At 44.7% G+C, this 19416-nt stretch overlaps 1 protein-coding gene across 3 annotated transcripts in view; it reads left to right on the forward strand.

Moving 5' to 3' along the window:
- DLGAP2 (DLG associated protein 2) overlaps positions 1-19416 on the forward strand; it is a 533037-nt gene that overhangs the window by 160612 nt on the left and 353009 nt on the right. The gene's annotated exons all lie outside the window — the stretch shown is intronic.

Consider the following 19416-nt stretch of genomic DNA (forward strand, 5'->3'; position numbering starts at 1 on the left):
GAAAAATAACATAAATTAGGAGTCAAGATTAGAGCCAAACAGGTTTGGTAAAAATCCAACTTCCTCCACCCAGCACTGAGAGACCTCAAGCCAGTGTGACTTCACTGCATCTGGAGTCCTCAGCGAGGAGAGGGGAACAGGGGCCCATTTCAGTGCAATTTTGAAAATTACGCTCTTTAAGCACAAGGCATGGCACACAGTGAGGACGTAGTGACTTCCGTGTTTTAGTTTTATCTGGAGACTTGACTTTGTGAACCTCCTTGTTCATATGTGGATTATTTAGTTCACGTGTCTTGCCCCAAGCCTATTTATCAGGCATTATCCCAAGTGCCAAGGAAGCACAAGCATGAACAAGATAGTTATGCATCCAGAAAACATCTAAAAAGTCAATCAATAGTTGCAGTAAAGAGTTGTAAATACAGCAGTAGTTGTACTGTAATGATGATGAATATTGATCTGCTGTTTTATAAAGATGGTTCCCACAAATGGTGAACTCATAGAAATGGCGTAGAATGAATGACATCTGCCAGGGCTCAGGAGGGGAACAGGACCATGCTGGTTGAAGGGTACAAACTTGTAGTTTAAGATGAATAATTTCTGGAGATCCATTTAGAAAGATTTATCCTTTTTAATTTTTATTTATGTATTTTTTTAAGAGACGAAGTCTTGCTCTGTCACCCCAGCTGGAGTGCAGTGGTGCGACCTTGGCTCACTGCAACCTCCACCTATCGGATTCAAGTGATTCTCCAGCCTCAGCTTCCCAAGTTGCTAGAACTACAGGTGTGTGCCAACACACCCAGCTAATTTTTGTATTCTTTTGGTAGAGATTGGATTTTAATACATGTTGGTCTCAAACTCCTGACCTCAGGTGATCCACCTTCCTCAGCCTTCCAAAGTGCTGAGATTACAGGCTTGAGTGACTGTGCTTGGCCTAGAATGATTTCATTATTCTCCATGTTCTCAAATAAAACAAAATAAAGTTAATGGAATCGCATTTTGAAAGCAATTAGAATATTCTTATTTTAGGCAAAATGTAAGACAAATTGAATTTGAGTTGGTATTTCTGTAGTTAGAAATGGAAACACCAACTCGGCCTATGTGAATGAATGTATGCAATGCACATGGCAGATGCACAGTGTGTGAGGCAGGTGCCAAGGAGTTTCCAAAAACTGAGACCTAGAAGGAAAGGAAAGTTTATATATATATATATATATATATATAAAAGTTATCATATATTATAAAAGTTATATGTATAAAACATGTATATTATGTATAAAAGCTTCACATATAATGTATATTTCATACCTATGTTTCATCTAAATTCTGTAACATTTTAAACTTTGTTTTATGATAGAGCCAAAGCGGCACGAACGATTCCAGCCGTGGAAAGGAACAATCAAGGGTAAAGTGCTGGGCATGGGAGAGGCGTTTGATACGCAGTGCGCAGGACCCTGTAGACAGGCCAGGCCTCAGGAGCGTGGTGTGGAGGCTGAGGGTCCGCAGAACTCGGGCCAGGGGTGAATCTTCTCATCGTGCTCCAGGTGTCTCTGTGGAGCTGTCTAGAAGGTCCGTGAGTTGCAGGCCTGGAAGTCCCTCTCGCTGCTACAAGCATCTGTAGAGGCTTTGGTGGCAGAAGGATGTGTAGTTTTCATCAGATTTTCATGGAGATTCACGACCACGTAAAAAGTAAAAGGAGCCACTTCTGTGCTGTGGGTTACGGAACCTGGGAAGGAATGTGCACAGCGTGTTTCCGAAGCTACCCAGGTCCACTTCTGCCTTGGGTATCTCCAGCAAAGTCCATTTGACCCCTGGGTTTGGTCCTGGGCTGCTTCCTGAATTTTTACCTAAGGCCAATTCTTACGATAAAAATGAGTGCATAGTAGCTGTGGATAGCTACGGAGAGCTGTCTCTGGAAGGTGCGTGTCTGAGTGGACCTGGCTGGGTTAGTCTACAGGTGAACCCTCCCTGAAGCCGCAAACACACATGCACCCCAATATCCAGTACTTGGGTGTGGAAAGAGGCGGGAGCTGTAGGAAGCCTGGGAGCCACCTGGGGTCCTCTGAGAGAGCCCTGCTGGTGACTTGAGTCCCTGCTCCAGCTGAGCATTGCTTGGGAGCATCAGGCAAAGCTCACATCCCTAAATCACCCCAGGTCATGCAGCTGGCTGTGGAGTGGAGACTCGGGGTTCAGCTCAATCCCAAATCACCCCAGGTCACACAGCTGGCTGTGGAGTGGAGACCTGGGTGAGCTCACATCCCTAAATCACCCAGGTCACGCAGCTGGCTGTGGAGCGGAGCTCAGATCCCTAAGTCACCCTAGGTAGTGCAGCTGGCTGTGGAGTAGAGACCCAGGTGGTCAAGGTGCCTTCATGTCCCACCTTAACTTGACGAAGTTTATGCTCAATACGGGTGTCCAGGAGTCTTGAGCTGCAGTACTTTACACACTCGAGTGTGGCCGGCTGCAGGAGCGCTCTGCTCTGCTGGTTCAGACACGTGGTGACGGCTTTATCATGTGAAGCGGCAGCTCCATCCTCCCCAGAAGCCCCTGGCTCTGCACAGGCCCTTGGAGTTTACTGCTGCAAATGTTGGCCTGAATTTGAGTTTAGTCCAAATTCTCCAGCTCACCTGGTACGTCTGCTCAAAGCTGTTTCTAATGAATCAGGATATATGCTGCATGTTAAATTAAGATAAACTTGTAGAATTCCCAGGGAGGTAAGTCGGATTCTGTTCAAAGAGCGAGAGGCTAGAATGACATTGGTGTGGAATTCCAAATGGGAGACTTTAAATGAAATGTACGGACTTTAACATCTTCATAGATAGCCGGGAATCTACACTGACTCTGGACAAGGTGTGTGCTCACTGATGCTCTTTCTGATTTTGAAATCAGTTCCAAACATGAGTCATTCAGCAACCATTTTTCATATATGAGTCTTGTCAATTTAAGTAATAGCTTTGAGATAAAATCATTAAAATTTTAACAGCTTAACGGCTCTGTTTAGCTTGCCTGAATTTGCAAGTCAGACTTTTTTTGATAGATAATACATTTTATAATTATATTTTAAATTTTTTAATTAATATTTTAATTTTAAAATAAATATTTATATTTCAAATAAATCTTAAATTTATTTAACAAATAAAATTATTTAAAATTGTGAACTCTTCCCTGCCCACCGTAAGTGTACTGGAATGACACACGTGTGAACACACACAACCACACATGTGATCCCACACACTCACATGAACATGAAAAACACACATGAACACACCACCCACACATCCACACACACATGCATACACACATGGGCACCCACACACGGGAACGTGAAAAACACACGAGCACACACAACCACACACATCCACACACACACGCATCCACACATGCATTCATATGAACATGAAAAGCCAAGAAATGTAAGAACATGAACCATAAAATGAGTGACTTTGGATTTGTTTTCTGAGATCGCTGTTTTTATGTATCTTTTTTTGCTGCGATTGTGGTCAAGCGGAACTAAAGCTAAGAATTACATACAAAATATACAGCTGGATGTTTGGTATGTAATTCCAAACAGAAGGAGGCAGGAAACCCTCTTTCTCTTAAGTTACTGACTTGAACTGCTCTCTATTGCTTCGGTTCCTTCGTTAGCAATTACTTTATGTATTTCCTCATAGACCCCACCTAACACAGCAGTAGGAATTGCTGCAGCCATAAGTGAGTGTTCACTGCCTGCTGCTGTGTCCGTGGCCCCAGCTCCCTGATTTACTCCCCTGTTTATTGCTTACTGTACTGCAGATGGACAGACAGAGCCCACAGTGGTAGAGGCTCTCACCCAGGCCGAGAGGACCCCTGAGGACCTGCCTTTTAGTTTTGAGCACTGGCTCATGCCATGGTCCTAGTACCTCCCTGAGTTACACAGAGCAGCTTTGGAGTTATTATGTGTAAAACTTTATCCCAATATTAAGGGGGGGGAAATAATTCCTTTGTGATCACATGGTCCAGAACCCTCAGTCTGCAATCAAGGAACTGAGGGCTCAGACGGGCAGCGTTGCTAACCAGATGGTTACAGAGCAAATAGAACCAGGTACATGCTTTAGCTTGGTCAGAGAATTTGGAATGAGAAAAACAAAACACAACAGTAGATTTGCACCCCAGATGCTGACGGAGTGCTCACATGCATCACATTGACATGAGGCCTTGGACACTGGTCCTGCGCTGTCTGGAGATGACCCTTCTCTAATCACACATCAGCATTCAGTCCCACATGCAGGCAGAACTCACAATAGCAGCATTTTCATGAAAACTGAATTTCTTTTCATTCCCAGATCTTTACGTAGACACAAAGACAAAAAGACAGTGCAAACCTCTATCTGTAAAAAGTTTATAGGGAAAGGGTCCAAGTAGTTGTCACTCTACGGCTTCTGCAATGTTGTCCCTGTATCAGTCAGGGTGCTTTAGAGGGACAGAACTAATAGGATAGATAGATGATTGATAGATAGATTGATTGATTGATTGATAGATAGATAGAAAAAGGGGAGTTGATTAACTCACACAATCACAAGGTCCCACAATACACTGACTGCAAGCTGAGCACCATGGAGAGACAGTCCGAGTCCCAAAACTGAAGAGCGTGGAGTCTAATGTTCAAGGGCAGGGAGCACCCAGCATGGGAGGAAGATGTGGGCTGGGAGGCTAGGCCAGTCTCTCATTTCACAGTTTTCTGCCTGCCTGTATTCTGGCTGCGCTGGCAGCTGATTACATGGTGCCACCTGGATTCAGGGTGGATCTGCCTTTCCCAGCCACCGACTCAGACGTTCATCTCCTGCGGCCACACCCTCACGGGCACACCTGAGATCAGTACTTTGCATCCTTCAATCCTGTCAAGTTGACACACAGTATTAACCACCACAGTCCCTAGTCCGAAAAAAGCAAAATACATGACCTTCCGTGCAAAATAAGGATTTGAGAGACATCTACAAGGACCAGAATGAAACATGCTTTTTGTAAACATCAGTATTGTCCTTTTTGGGAACATTCATTAATGTATATTTGCCATGTATAAATGCTATCTTTTATTTTTCTAATATTTTTACTTTTACCTTCTTACAAAAGAGAGCCATTATATATAACTAAGAAAAACGAAAGCAGAAACTCCCTGCCATCCCATTATCCTGCCAGGGAGAGACACAGGAGCTGGTCATGGACTGGCCCTCTCTCCCAGTGCCAGCCAACACCACTCTCCATCCTAGCTCTCAATGTTAGATGTCTTTTACAGCAACCTAAAAACTCACGGACTAGCGCTGTTTCTCAGTGACAGCCAACACCACTCTCCATCCTAGCTCTCAATGTTAGATTTCTTTTATAGCAACCTAAAAACTCACTATAGCTGCTTATTCACTCAAAACACTATGAAAAGTGGTATTTCAACATTAGGGTCTTGGACTGACCCAGCAATTCACTTGGAACGCGGATTCCCGTCGGGCACTATCAGATGGAACCAACTTGGATCCTGGCTGCACCCCAGTAAACTGCCTGGCTTTGCTGGGTGGGTGCCAGGGAGGGAGCTGCTGAGGCGGCATCTTCACTTGCTTGTATATGTATCTTCATGTGTTCAGCCTTTACGTTATTACCCTGAAGGTGTTTTTCTTGCTTAGTTTTCATTTTAAAAAGCCCAAAGTCTGTGTGTCTGCTGTCCATTCTTTCACTTTCACTGCCTCTCCCCAGATCCCTCTAGAAAGTCTGCTTGGGTGAGTATATCAAGCCGCTCGTGCTCACATTTTCTTGGCCAAATTTCTTTCAATGTAGGCTTACTTAAAATGTAAAGTTATTTTCATCGTTTGTTGATATTTTACACTGGTAAAAAGAACTTGGTTCCTTGGATTGGAAGACATTATAAATTTCTCATTAAAACGAATAAAATTAAGTTTTCATGTTATGGCAGAGTTTTCAGGAATGTCGTGAACAAGGAACAGGGTTTTTTTCTAATGTAATCATACAACATGAAATGTGCTCCTAAATATCATTCTTAGTGCTTGCATATCATTCCATTTTGTTGGTCCATTGTGATTTACTGAATCGGTCCCCTTTTAATGGAAATTTAAGCTATTTCTACTCATTTTACTGAGATAGGTTGTACCTTTGGGAATAAGTTATAGCTTTATCTGTATGCTCATTCATGATTATTTCCTTAGGGCAGAATCTTGACATCTCAGAAATATAGTAATTCAAAGTGTGGTTATTTTATTAATCAGTTTTTGGAACCCAGGAGGGACTTATAACACATATTTCTTCCCCAGTCTGAAGTGGCAGACATATATCTGTGCCTACGTAGCCCTCCCCAAATGTTTGGAAACTGTATTTTTTGTTATTTCAAATATATTCAGACAGCCTGTTTTTGGTAGGCTCTAGACTAAGTACTAACGATGCAGAAATGGAGACAGCAACGGAGAAATACACATAGCAAGGAGCGTATCAGATAAACGTCTGATCTATGATGGGGTGTGAGTTCTAGTGCAAATGGCCAGTTTTACTAGGAGGCAGGTGAATTAGGAAAGCATGATTGTGAAACAGACAGTTCCTGAGCTGTCTTGGTATCCAAGTATTAGCCAGGCAGATGAGTATCTCAGTGTCCAAGTATTAACCTGGCAGATGAGTGTGGGGGCAGCTGCAGTGGGCTCCGGGCAGGAATCAGCATACCCGCGTCAGGGAGCACCCCAAGCCCTGGCAGGGCCGGCTTGCTCTGAAATCTCACCCATGTTTCTATAAGGGGTCCAGTCCCCCAGCATTTTCTGGAGCAGTGAATGCACAAGGACCATTAGGCAGATGTGTCCTGTCAGTGATAGTGCTTACCACAGAAAAGTTGTCTTGAATCTCAATTAATTTAACAGGATTCTAAATTGGGTATTGGGAAGGAGTTGGTAGGGATGGGAGCTCATTAAATGTCTTAAAAAACAAATTATTATTTTTAATCATCTTCATCGGTAACAGCTTCTGAGTAGTCTCTTGCAATTTCAACATTCAGGAGACGTGGGCTTTCTGCTTCTCATTTATTCAGATGATGCCTCACGCCACGTCAGGGGAATGAGTGGTGTGCATACTCACAGAAGTCAGAGGAGCCGTGTTCTAGCTCTTTCTCTGCCACCAAAGAGCCAGATAACATCAGACAAGCTGCTTACTCCCTTGGGCTCTCAATTAATTTACCTATAAAAGTGGAAAAGAAAATCTATATTCTTTCTAAGGTCGCTTCCAGTTGCAAAAGTTCAGTGATTAAAAGAACAGAGTTAGACAGCATGGTCCTTGACTTGAAAGAGCCTCAGCTCTTTGGGGACTCTGCTCACCACATCATTGGTGAAATCTTGAACATGTTCAATACTCAGTTACTTTCCTTGTTAGCTGAGGGATAAATGCCAAGAAGGATAAATGAATTCCAATACAATTACATCCTAATGCTACTTTAAAACAAAATTGCATATCATTCTGTTTACTTACTGGTGCTGTCAGTAACTTGATGAATCTTTAAAATTCAGGTATAATGAAATTCGTTATTTTTAAAAATGATGTATTTCTTTAGTCAAACCGAGGATTTATTGCAGAAAAGGGATCCCTGTGTGAAGGGAAGAAGGCTGATGGTGCCTTCTTCTCTACTTTACCTAATCAGTGGGGTAACCCTCCGAGCTACATGTTTTATGCATAGGCAATTATAACTGCCTTTCGTTTGATAAATGAATTATGTAATGAAGATCCCTTTGACAATGGAAAGCTTTAAACCATAAAAATACTTTCCATGCTCCGTTTCATTAAACATGAATACTTCTTGGTCTTTCCAAAGTGGAGGAAGACTGTAGATAGGACATTTTGGACAATTTAATATTTAGGAGATATTGATGCAGAAATGTCCTTCACATTGATAAATCCATGATTATTGTACATGAGGAAAATCACGATTTCTTCTAGTTCAGATGAGGGGGAAGGACATATAGAAAATTAACAGTTGCAGGGAAGAAATGAACTATGCTCACCCCAGGGGATGTACTTTAACTGCAAAAATGTAGAAAACAAGAACAAAATGGTATTTTTCTAACTGGGACTTGGGCAACATTGCAAATACAGGTATCAGTAGAGTAGTGTGCATTGACAACCTTACTGTGATCATTTTAAGTTAGGACGTTCTTAACCTCAAAAGCCCTTGCTAAGAACAGCACTGAAGTCCTTGGATTATTTTGTTAGGATTTGTCAGTGTTTTGATTCTATGTTCTAGAATCTTCTTCAGCTCAATTTCAATCCAATAAAATTTTATAACTGCCTGCCATGAATGAAGGTCTGTTTTGCACTTTATGTAAATATGTGGACGTAAATACGATGTCTATCCTAATTGATTTTATCAAGAAGTATGAAAGTTAGGTGTGTTCAAAAATAAGCTTCAAGGCAGAAATACGTATCCTAATTAATACGCCAAGAAGGTGCTGCAGAGGGAGATTGCAGTTGTAGGTGTATTAGATTTGTGTGGCTGCACAATAGACTACCGTGAGCTTAGCAGTGGAAAACCACACACACTTGTCATCTCGGTGTCTGTGAGTCTGGGGTCTGGGAATGGCGTAGCTGGATCCTCAGCAAGGCTACCATGAAGGCTGCCACTGGGAGGCTTGGCTGAGTTGGTGTTGGCTTCTGAGATCACCCAAGCAGCTGGTAAGATTTATTTCCTTGTGGCTGTAGGATTCATGGCAGCTGCTTCAAAGCCAGCAACAGAGGAAGAGCAAGTGTCAGGCAGGATGGAGCCTTTCACTACCACATCACCTACTCACGGCAGGGACACCGAGACCTTGGCCACCCTCTGTTGCTTAGAAGCCTCAGGCCCTGCCTACACCCCAGCAAAGGGGTTAACACACAGGCTTAACCACGAGGAGGTGCCTACATTCTGTCCACTGCACTAGGGTGAAGAAGTAACATGAACAAAAGTTCCAGACTTTGAGGAGCTTAGAATTTAGTAACTTACTGACATGCACTCACATGGGGTATGGAAGTTCTGAGCTTTCTGGTATGTGAATGTTCTTGTGACCCTAACTGATACCCAAACGTGCTTCAGAGGTTGCATGATTCCATTCATTCATTCCTGATGGTTGCTCACGAGCTGGCTTAGATGTCTCTGGGGTTTCCTCTTCATGAGCCAATTTTATTGACCAAATCTCATGAGTCCTGCTACTAAGGATTTGAGCCATCTCTGCACTTAGTTTATGGCCTCACTGTACTCCTCACTCCTTCCCATCTATTTCCTTGAGATTAAAAGTGATCTGTGAATATTTAACTGAGGAAAATTCTCTAAAAACCTACTTGTGTCATAAAACTTATTTATCTCTATTTAATAAACATCTATTGATTTTCCCTATATTAGAAAAATACATGCCACTAAGTGTTTAAACAGAAAAGTATTTAATAGGAGTTATGAAAATATAATATGTCGGCGGTGTATAAAGGAGGAGGGATTTCTTGTGGCTCAAAGTTTTAAAAAAAGGACTTCATGGGAGAAGTGACATTTGTTGTATGTCTTGAGGAGTAAGGAGAATTTCATTCAGTGAAAAATGGGAAGAACCCCTGCCACCAAGGCCCCTGTTAGCAGGTACATGGACCCTGGGCATGAAGGGGAGTAGGAGAGCTTGGTGCCGCCATCAGCTGAGCCAAGGGGTTTAAGGATCAGAGGCTGGAAGGGGAGCTTGGGGTCAGGTTGCTATGCCAGCTTTATGTTTGCAGACATCACCTGTAATGGGACGATTCTTAAATGGGACCCGTAGGGCATCCTTAGGGCTTAGGGTATCTCCAGGTCTATCACTGAAATCACATTCAAGTATTGCGTGCAGTTTTCTGGGAACAAGTCCATCGCGTTTGTATCAGAAGTTGTATGGGGAATGTGGATTTGGAGCCAGCTGGATGTGGACGGGGGATGGTAACGATAGCTTCACTACCTTGGGCAAGAAATGACCTTCCTGAGCCTTCTCTGTAAAACTGGGATGAGAATAGTGCCCAGCTTAGAGAATGCTGTAGGGTTCCATGAGATTATGTGTTTCAGGTTCTTATCATAGTGCCTAACACAAAGTAATTGTTTAATTTTTTAAAATGTGTGTGTGAGTGCATACTATGAGTTTTAGTCTGTATCCTATCAGTGTCTAAACAGTGCTCAGAATGCAGATGCCTCCAAAGTTGTAGATGTGGGGTTTGAGCCTTGTGCCGCATCGTGTTCTGTGAGAAGCAAGGGTGGTGGCACAGGTGCCTCAGCTCCCGGGAAGGCAGCCTGGGGGTGGCTTTTCCTCTCATCGTGACCTTGATTTTGTTCCTAGTCCCGGAGTGGTGTACGGCTCAATGCTCAGTAAATATTCCAAGTTCCTGCACCTCCCCAGCCCTTCTGTCCTCTGGGCACAGGCTCAATACACAGCCCTGGGCTCCCTGAGGTCACCTGCAGGGCCCAGCCAGTGTCAAAGCCGGGAACGGAGCCCCGGGGTTGACCAGTTCTGAGCTCATCCTCATTCGCAGTGGGGAGCTGTTATTAATTAAATCCACATACCAACAAGAGTACAGTGCTAGGTGTTTGTCATGAATTTCAGCTCCCACACTGTGTAAGGAGGAGCTGACCAGCAGAGGTGGATGCCCCAGCTCCTTGGAAGGCTTTCCCTGGAGCCTGCAGTAGGAGATGGGAACAGAGGTGTGGAGGAAAGCAGCTCCGCCCACTGGGCGTTGGTGGGCGACGCGGCTCCGCCCACTGGGGTTTGGTCTGTGACGCGGCTCCGCCCACTGGGCTTAGCTCTGCAATGGGGCTCCGCCCACTGGGTTTTGGTCTGCGATGTGGCTCCGCCTACTGGGCGTTGGTCTGCAGCGCGGCTCCGCCCACTGGGCGTTGCTCTGTGACGCGGCTCCGCCCACTGGGCTTAGGTGTGCCCTGGGAGACACGTTGGAACCACGTCAGCCAGAGGGTCGTGTGGTGGTGTCAATTACTGCTGATCAGTGAGCATGCACCAGGGCTTGAACCATCCACACGTGGTTGTGACCTGAACTCAGTGCCCTGGATTTGTCACTCTTCTGTTCTCTCAATGGCGCCTATACCTTTCACATTCATAAAAGTCACTTTTATTTGGGTATCTCTTGTTTGTTTTAATTTATTGAATATGAGTTATTTTAAAATAAAATACAAATATATCATCCTTTGCTCTTCCGAAAACATGAATCACTTTAGCAGCTGCAGAAGACAGCTCCTTTCAGCCTGGCACTCGGCTTTGCTTCATTATAATTTCCAGTTTTCTATTTGCCTTTGCTTAAGCTGCAAAAAGGAACAGTGAAGATGCTGATACAATTTTCATTGAATATTCAGCTTTCCTTTTGTAAACATTTTTTCTGCCACCTAACAAGCATTTTGAAAATGTTCATGGCCTTTGGCCTTGTGATTCTAATTCTGGGACACAATCCATGAAAATAAGTAAATATTCAGAAAAAGCTTCAAGTACAGCATATTTATTGCCATTACATTTATAAAAGCAGACAATTTAAGCACTACCACACTTAAAGTATGAGAATAAACTACAACATAGTTCATGTGATAAAATCAGACATAGCCCATCAATGTGATGTTTTATGACGTTTCTGAAAACATGGAAAGTGCTGCGGTGTCCGCCTGATTTTAAGCGGCATCTAAAACTATCTGTAGCTAAAGCATAGTGATGTTCAAAGTGATTATCTTTCATGATGGAGCCCTGGATTCCTGTTATCTTCCTGTTTCTCTTTTATAGAGTCCACATTTTCTATGACAAGTATGGGGCTTTCCTGATAATAGGAAAAGTGGTTTCAGAATTACTCTTGCCCAGTCCTTAGAGTGGCAGGAAAGTGAGGCCTCTCCGAGCATCGTGAATGCACTGCCATCTCCTCCAGCAGCTAAGTGCAGCAATTTCTAGGACACAGGGCTTTGTGACTGCCAGTGGTCATTTAAGGTGTCCACTGCAGGCTTACATTTCCAGGAGAGATTTTCTAAATTGCTTCAAAGGAACCCATTAAAATGATCCCATCAGTAATTGGGTGCAGCATGAAGAGGAGACACTGAGCGTGTAGGTGTGTGTACCGTTGCGTGGGCTCTGGCGCTAACGCAAAGCCGAGAGGATTTGCTCCAAGACAAGACCACAGTCCCCATGCAAACCACAAACTGTCAGCTCACCCCTTTCAACGGCTGCCCATTTCTCTGTATTCTTTTTATTGCACTTCTGTTCCTCCCAAAGCATTTTTCCTATCTTCCTTGTGTTTTGTTTTGTTCTGTCATCCAGGCTGGAGTGCAGTGGCACCATCTCAGCTCAGTGCAACCTCAGCTGCCTGACCATCCCACCTCAGCCTCCTGAGTAGCTGGGACCACAGGCAGGTGCCACCATGCTCAGCTAATTTATGTATTTATTGAGAAATGAGGTCTCACTGCATTGCCCAGGCTGGTCTGGAACTTCTGGCTTCCCACCTTGGCCTCTCAAAGTGCTGGGATTACAGGCATGAGCCACACGCCCGGCCTTCTCTCCTCATTCTCCACCTTCTATGTTCCTTTATGTCTTTTTGCTTGCCCATCTCTTCACACTAGATTTTTAGGGCTCAAAGCCAGGAAATGCCAGGTCCTTGGCTCCACCTGCATTCTGATTTCTTTCCGTTGATTTTTGGTGTTTTCCAAATTTTAGCACTATCATGCTCATGCCATTTAACAGGTTATGTGTAGTATAAATTCTACCAGATTTTATGTGTACCTGAATTCCACATAGCTGGAATGAAGAACCTTCACGCTTGCATCGTATTTTTCTGAATGTTCTGTTGCGTTGCTCATATTCCCAGTGGTTGCCGTCGTGGAATGAGAATATAAGTAGGTGACTAAACTGCAGGTCACACATCTCAATGTCTACCATATGAATGGTTTGTCATGACTCATTGTTAAAAAAAAAAAAAACAAACAGATAAAAGCGTTCATACATTTATTTTTAATAATTGTCTTTTGATTTATTTTTCTCAAAAAGCTTAGTCATTCTTCAAAAAAGACACTAACAAATGGAAATAACACCATGCGTTTAGATTAGTTTTGGAAGATGCTTGAGAAGAATGTGCTTGTGAGTAGAGGCCGTCTTAGAGATGATGGAAGGCCTGTCTGGATTCTGGATTCTATCTCGTGCTGCAGGGTAATAATGGTCCACCTTCCATGTGAACAAGACACGCCTTTTGGGGGGAGTAATTCTGCTGATTCATACAATAATCACTGCTTTGTAAGAGGGGGAAAATAGCTTGTAACAGCTTGCTTTAATGATATACCATAAACATGCCTAAAATACTTCTGTCTTTGTGGCTGATGCCTGAAATCCCACTATTTTAGGAGGCTGACATGGGAGGATTGCTTGAGCCCAGAAGTTCAGGACAAGCCTGGGCAACATACCCAGACCTCTTCTCTACCAATAATTTAAAAATTAGCTGGGCGTGGTGGCACACACCTGTAGCCGCAGCTACTTGAAAGGCTGAGATGGGAGGATTACCTGAGCCCAGAAGGTTGAGGCTGCAGTAAGCCATGATTGCACCACTGCCCTCTTGCCTGGGCCACAGAGAGAGACCTTATCTCAAAAAACACCAAAAGCCCCTCCATTTTTGACTTGTCCACTTGTGATTAGAAGCTGTCCTAGAGATGACATGGTTTGGCTCTTGACCTCACCCAAATCTCACCTTGAATTATAATAATCCTCACGTGTCAAGGGCAGGACCAGATGGAGGTAATTAAATCCTGGAGGTGGTTCCTGCCACGCTGGTCTCAAGATAGTGAGTAAGTGAGTTCTTACAAGATCCGATGGTTTACAAGGGACTTCTTCCTTTGCTTGGCTCTCATTCCCCCTCCTGCTGCCCTGTGAAGAGGTGCCTTCTGCCATGACTGTAAGTTTCCTGGGGCCTCCCCAGCCATGCAGATCTGCAAGTCAATTAAACTTGTTTCCTTTATAAATCACTCAGTCTTGGGCAATTCTTTATAGCAGTGTGAGAACAGACTAATATACCAGTGAATATAATATATATAGAAATCAAAATACAAAGAGCATGAAGGAGGAAGGTGGGTTCAAAGCAAGCTCTTCCCGTTACCATCTGTGGAAGAGCTTGACGCGTAGACTATTTCTTGTTTGTTAAATGAGGACATTGCATTAATGCAGGGCTGAGGCCTGTGTCTGGGACACCAAGGTGCTTGGCAGTGAGCATCAGCTTTCTCCTCTCCATGCCCACACCCTCCTCTGCTGCTGTAATGATCTAGTCTGAATGTCCTGTGTATCCGTTCTGGGCTGTGCAGCCTCACTCAGTCCCTATGAGAACTGTCACACATCTCCAAGGCATTAAGCGGAGCAACTGGAGAGTGGATCCGCATTTATCTTCAAAGCACAGCCCCTGGGCACGGTGCTGAACCACCTCCCCAGGGACTCTGGATTCCAATGACCTCCCGTGGAAGGATTACAGTTGTTAGACAACGTGGGGAAAGTGACTTGATTTGCAGAAGTGCTTTCTAGGAGAAAACCAATTCTCAGTAGAATCAGAAAGTTAAATACAGGGAGAGCTTGTGCTTGAACTGGACATCAGAAAGTTATTTTAGGCAGTTACTAACCTTAGCAAATTATTTTTAAAAAACAAAGGTCAATTTTATAATGTGAACCAATTGCTTCATTTGTGTGGCTGTGTTTTGGCTCTGTGTGTGTGCATGGTTCTGTTTGGAAGGTGAACTTTTCTGTTCAGCGTGTGTGTGTCTGCGTGGTTCTGTTAGGAAGGGGAGCTAGTTTTCTGCAGCATGTGTGTGAGGGAGCTCTTTCAGGAATGGGGAACCGGTTTCCATTCACTGTGCTGGGGGTTCTGTAGGAAGGGGAGCTACTGCACAGTGCCTGCTGCTCCTTTGGCTTCAGATGAATTCAGTTGCTTGGCTTCCTTTGTAGAAAATCGAGTAAGATTTTTCACATGAAGCTCAGGACTTAGAAAATGCAAGTCATTTATGCATTAGAGTTACTGAATTTAAGAAAACCCCTAAAGAAAACAAAAGTCCCTTTGAATCTGTTCTCTCTTTTGACATTGACGTACAGAGCTGTTATTGCTTCTGTCTGGGAACTAGCAATGCTGAGGCACTCCACAGAGGCTCCTGGACTGAGACCCCAGGCTGTTTCTGGCCTGGAGAAAGCTAATGTCTGGATTTAGCTGTGGTTACGTCCTAGTAACCAGTATTGGGAGTGAAGGATTCATCAAAAAGCATTTGAGGATTGGATGAGGTTCGTGGATCAGTAAGGTTGTTACAGGATTGATAATACATAAAGACATCTACTTATTTGACCAAATTGGAGGAAATGAAAATTATTACATGTAGAAGACTCAGTTAACAAGTAGTGGTTGTTTCGCTTGAGATACGGGGTTGCCATTCCAATTCCACTGTTAGTTCACAGCATGGTGGCTGCATTTGTGCCCTGCCTATTCTGCAGGGCTCCTGTCTTCTGTTCTGTAAGCGTGTCTGCACACTGGACTGTATTAATAATGTCTGTGTCTGTGGGTATAGCTATAAAAGCTCATACCTTGGTCCTTTTGTTCCTTGTGGCTGCTGGCAGCTTGGCCACGTCGCAGTGTTCAGTGCAGCCCTGGGACTACCTGTCCCTGGGGGCCAGCCTGGCTTGCGTTCCTACAGAGTCCCTGCTGCCTTTGAGACAGACCGTGAAGCATCCACCATGCAGTGTTCTCACAGAAGTACCCTCCTGGGCTAAGTGTTGTAAGATTGTACAACCGCATTGCTCCGCTGTGGGCCACAGATGAGGAGGAGAACCGGCTCTATCTGTTCATGCCCTCTGAACACTGGATTTCAGCAGTGACAGGAATTTAGAGAATGTCTCCTAAGATATTTAAGATGATTTTTCAGCAGTTTTATTCAATTCAGTGTATTCTTGACCATCTGTTGATACTCAAGAAAGATCAAATGGTAGGTTCTGGGGCTAAGATGTAGCCAGAAATGAAGGGGTGGCTGCCGAAAAAGGTTCTGTGCACCAAGTAGAAAACTAACCACTGTCAGGATCCCTGTCATATTATCTCGGTGACGTGGTCGGTGTTGGGAATTTATTCTTACCTGAGCTGCAGGTGCTGGCAGATCTAGTCAGCCAGACCCAAGCAAAATGGAGACAGGAAGTTAGCAAAGCTAAGAACGTAGGGAAAGGAATCACGTCCGTCACGCTCCTGACGTGCTATCCAGGACACCCAGTTCCATGGAACTCGCCTTTACAGCGCACCTGCAGTTTGCATACGATGGTCCTGACTTACAGACGGTGCCCATGTAGTCACAGTAGGGTTTGAACTTTGGGCTGTCTGACCAGCACCCCTGTGCTCCTGCCATTTCACAAGACTGTTGACCAGGTCTTTGTTTTAATAGCTTTTAATTCTCATCAGAGAATAAAACCATATAAGGCTCTAAACCCTTTGTAATGGATCAAAGGTTAGTAATTGTAAAAGGGACAAGTCACCAGCAGAGGCCTTTGGAAACAGGTGCTCCCCTGGGGAGGCGGTGGTCACAGCAGAAGGACCAAAGCAGAGGCCTCGTGGCAGGGAGATGGTTGACCTTTAATTTCCTGCCATGCACTCTCCCATGTTTTCTTGGAGATTGTTTAGACTATGTATACATTTTACATTCCAGACAATATGCAGTTTAAACACTAAAACGCTGTGTGTACAAAGCTTATGCCCGGCCTGATGGCTTGGAGCTGTCAGCATAAACATCACTGTGTAAGGTGGTGTTTTAAAGAAACAGCATTACTTTGTTCTATTACGGAAAAATAGACATAACATAAAATTTATGACCTAGACTATTTTTAGCGCACTGTTCCGTGGCATTAAGGACATTCGCAGTATTTTACAACCACCTCCCACATCCATCCATCCACAGAACTTTCTCTACCAGACCAGCCCTCCAAGCAATACTAAAGCGAGTTCTAGAGCTGGAAACAAAAGGTCTACATGCACAGAATAGAACCCCTGGAAAGCATAACATTCACGGGGCCTGTAAAACAATAACGCCACAAAGAAAACTTAGTATCTGAGTAACAATCAACACGATGATCGCAAATGGACCCCACGTCTCAGTGTCCACGTCGAATGTAAATGGTGTTAAGTGCTCCAGTTAAAAGTTACAGATGCACAGAACGGGTGGAAAATCACACATCAGGTATCTGCTGTCTTCAGGAGACGCTGTCACGATTCCTACATGTGAGAGTGAATGATTGGTCAGAGGGGAGATTTTGCATGAGGCAAGAATGAAAGGCAGACACATACGGCTCCCTTCAGTGTCGTATTTTCTGTGGTGTAGGGAAACCAGCTTGACACAGAGGGGCTATTGTGCATATCTGAAGCCCTGCTGCTCCTAATCCAGGAGTGATTCTGGGGAAGTCCTGCCTACTCTTAGCATGTTCCTAATCTTTAAAATTAGGGGATCAGGCTAAGGGATCCCCAAATACCTTCCAGTTTAAAATCTAAGATTCTGTAGGTGGATGTCCAAGCAGAACTCATTCTCCTCAAGGTTGGGTATTCCAACGTGCCTTGGACCCAACACCACCCCAGATATTAAGACTCCTGTGGCCAGTTTTCATCGTAGAGTGAATCCATCATGTCACTGCCCTCGAGCCCCCCACATACTGCTCTCCAGGTCCTGTGGCTTAGTCTAGTCACCCAACCTTCTCTCCAGTTTTGCCCTGGACTAACTTTTGGCTGTTACAGAATGTCCACTCTCCAAAGACTCTGAATTACAGGATCCAGGGGCCTGACAGATCTAGGGACATGAGAGATTTTCAGTAAAGATGTGGAAAACAAATGCTTTTGGTTGAAACATTAAGAGATGTGACATCAATAAGGAAAAGTCCACAGAACATTCTGACTCTGAAGGCAGATGAGTTGTGGCATGCCAGCTGAGCCTGTGTCACTAAAAACACAGACCCTGGACACTCTCCAGGACCACCGGCTTTGGAGGGATGCATGCTTCTCTCTTGCACACCCTGCTGTGCTGGCTGGCATGTGAGCTCTGCCACCTCTACTCACAAACAACAAATGTGTTGGGTTCCCTCTGCCTGGCTCTTTCTGGCCACAGAGTGTGGATGGACAGGAGGAGAGGTGATGATAGCATGCGGTCCCACATCCTGTGGACTGTCAGCCACTTGGAGATGGCCATCCCACCTGTCACAGAGAGCCTCCTCCTGTCAGAGGATGGGATGGTGCTGGCTGTTGGGGCAGCTCAGAAGTGTGCATGATCAACTTGACTTCTCAGGTGAAGGAACAGCTCATCTCTTTTCTTTCTCTACACACTTTCCATCTGTTTATTTTATACCTTTGTTAATAACCTCTGTAAATATGTGGTATAATTTTATTTTAAATTCCCCCTGAATTATTTTTGAAAGTAGGTTGAGCAAAAAGACAATAAATGTCCTGTAACCAAATGTAATGGCCTCCCTTGCATGGACACCTGGTGGCCTGAGAAAGGCCTCATGGATGGGGCTCCACACTTCTGACCCAGGAATTATTTGGGGTTGGTCACGTTGACGTTACTGCCTCGAGCCTTGCTTTCCCCTCACGTCACCCCTCTTCTCAGGACACCTTCCCAAGCCCTTTCGTGTCACTCCTGCTCATGCTCACATCGCATCCCATGCTGCATCTCCCAGCAGTAATCCCCACCGTGTGTGCGGCCGGTGTCCCCTCCGAGTGTTCCCAAGTGAGGTTCTCCCTGTGTTAGGATCCTGGCTGTGTCCATCACCCAGGACACGGCAGCTGTTCCTCATCCTCATCTCTCTTTTTCCACTTGCTTAGGACAGGTGCTCATCCAGGTTTTTGACTTCAAAGCAGCTGGAGTAGAAGTTGAGTAACTCAACTTTACCCCCAACTGGGGTAGAAAGGGGGAACTCGTGACCAGGGTCCCCATTTTCTATCCATGTGTGTCTCTAAATCCCTCCCTGTTCCCCGTCTCTGTCTCTGTCTCCCCTTTCTGTCACTTTATCTCTGACTTTGTATCTCTGTAACCCCCATCATGTCCACACACATGTGCATACGTGCCCGCACGCCCTCTCCCTCTCCTGGTGCAGTGCAGGGGGACTCGGGTGTGAAGCGGGGTGTTGAGTGTGGAGCAGGGGGACTCAGGCATGGAGAAGGGGTCTCAGGCGTGGAGGGGGGTACTTGGGCATGGAGCGGGGGTCTCGGAAGTGGAGCATGGCCCACAGCTGGGCAGCAGCAGGCGCTCCCCCAGGACGGCTGTGTCCAAGGCTCCTTCCCTGTGTCTTCTTTCTCTGGGCTCCTGTGCCTTTCTCAGTAAGATTAATGGCACAGGAGATTTTCCCATTATTTTCCTTTGGGCCTGGAATTTTTCCTGAAATAACCTACCTATTTCTTCATTTCCTTCTGTGCTAA

Source organism: Sapajus apella, unplaced genomic scaffold (assembly GCF_009761245.1).
Source record: "Sapajus apella isolate SASKATOON/1434 unplaced genomic scaffold, GSC_monkey_1.0 scaffold116, whole genome shotgun sequence".
NCBI lineage: Eukaryota > Metazoa > Chordata > Mammalia > Primates > Cebidae > Sapajus > Sapajus apella.